Source organism: Penaeus monodon, chromosome 29 (genome assembly GCF_015228065.2).
Source record: "Penaeus monodon isolate SGIC_2016 chromosome 29, NSTDA_Pmon_1, whole genome shotgun sequence".
NCBI lineage: Eukaryota > Metazoa > Arthropoda > Malacostraca > Decapoda > Penaeidae > Penaeus > Penaeus monodon.
The window spans coordinates 33,870,142-33,871,691 of NC_051414.1; the positions used below are offsets into that span (position 1 = coordinate 33,870,142).

The 1,550-nt window shown below is 39.9% G+C and overlaps 1 protein-coding gene across 1 annotated transcript in view; it reads right to left on the bottom strand.

The window, feature by feature from the left end:
- Window positions 1-1,075, bottom strand: part of LOC119591850 (nuclear transcription factor Y subunit gamma-like) — a 16,647-nt gene extending 15,572 nt beyond the window's left edge. The window contains exon 1 of the mRNA XM_037940593.1: window positions 869-1,075. The gene's annotated coding sequence lies outside the window, so the exon portion shown is untranslated. The remainder of the gene's footprint in view (window positions 1-868) is intronic.
- Window positions 1,076-1,550: the final 475 nt, after the last annotated feature.

Below are 1,550 nucleotides of genomic sequence, written 5' to 3' on the forward strand. Positions count from 1 at the left end.
TAGCAGTCCCTAAATTGCAAGTAAATTTCTAAATCTATATTAAATAAAACATATAAAGTAAAGAACACTAACACAAAACATCCATTTGGATTACCAGTGTCAAAATTACAAGTGGCAAACAAGTGATCCAGTCATCTCCCAAATCACCCATTGTAACAATGGCAAAGGAATGTAATGATGTACAAAATTACATCAGTCAGATTATATAATCACAGAGCTCAGAATAGTCTTACCCGTGCATTATCAACAAAGGGCGCTACACTCCCCCTGAGATACATAAATGGTAACAATATCATTCACATTCTAAATTTTTCATGCAGTCCTTCTGTCACGATAACTTTATCTGTTTTAATCTTTCCTGATGTGACTTAATTCAGCCTCTTGGGCAAACTCCCATCATAACAACTTCAGGAAAAACATTAGAGGCAAAAATTCATTTAAATTTAACCCTTGACACAAAAGCAGTATCGGCCTACTACATGACTATCAGCTATACAGAAAACTAACGTAACGGCCACACAAACACAATGGAAAACAATCCCAGTAGGAAATAAATAAGGTTGCACAAAGAAAAGGCAAGCCCAAACTCGCTTGTTAAAGTCCACGGACGACCTGACCAAGAGGTGCCATGGCCTCTGCCCTCCAGCTCAGCCAGCAAACCTCAAAAAAGTCCTGGTGTTCCGGCAGGGCACTGAAGGCCCTGGGGTCGTCTTCAGGAGCGGGCAGGAAACGATGGATATTTTTGGTGGAGTTTTAGTGGCCTTGGGCAGCGTGCAGAGCGCCCGAGACCATGGCATCGCTTTAGGCGGTTCTCTTATAAAAATCAAACAAAAAAAATCACTTAACATAATTTTAAAAACAAATTTACTTGTTACTCCTCGAGATGCACAAGTCTCCCTCGGTCCGGTCCAGCTTTGAACTTTCTCCTTGAAATCGTATTTCAACCGCCCTTAAACGGCGGTAAATGCACTAAAAATGGAGGAGAGGCGGGTAAAACGGGCTAATCCAGGGCAGCGGGGGCGAGATCCACGGGCGAGCGCGGTCGTGTTCGCTTCCCTGCTTGAACTCGGGCTTGTAAACAAAAGGCCGACCTGCCCCCTCGTTTCCTCTCCCCTCGCCCTTTAAGCCTTCCGCTCTATTTATTCGGCTTTAAGAGGCATTCTAGGTTGGAATGAGAGGAAAGTCAACTTATTTGGGAAATTTTTAGGGTGGTAGATATTTACCGAGGTTTTTTGTTTTTATTTTTTGGTGGAGGACGAAAATATGCATTTTACGTTCGAGTTTTAGTTTTATTTACCATTTCATACATAATAAGGAAGAAAATTTGACAGCGTTTAATGTTTAACCTTTTATGTACCCCTACTGGTTATATGACAGATTATTTTTATTTACATGGGGGTTTTATGCATTTGAGTTTGAATGTTTTTCTTTTTGAAATTACCGAACGCAAAAAATAACGAAATGTCATTTAGCAATATATATATATAATCGATATAGTAATATTTACAAGACTAATAAACAGTTCATTCTCCTTCTCATTCACAAATATC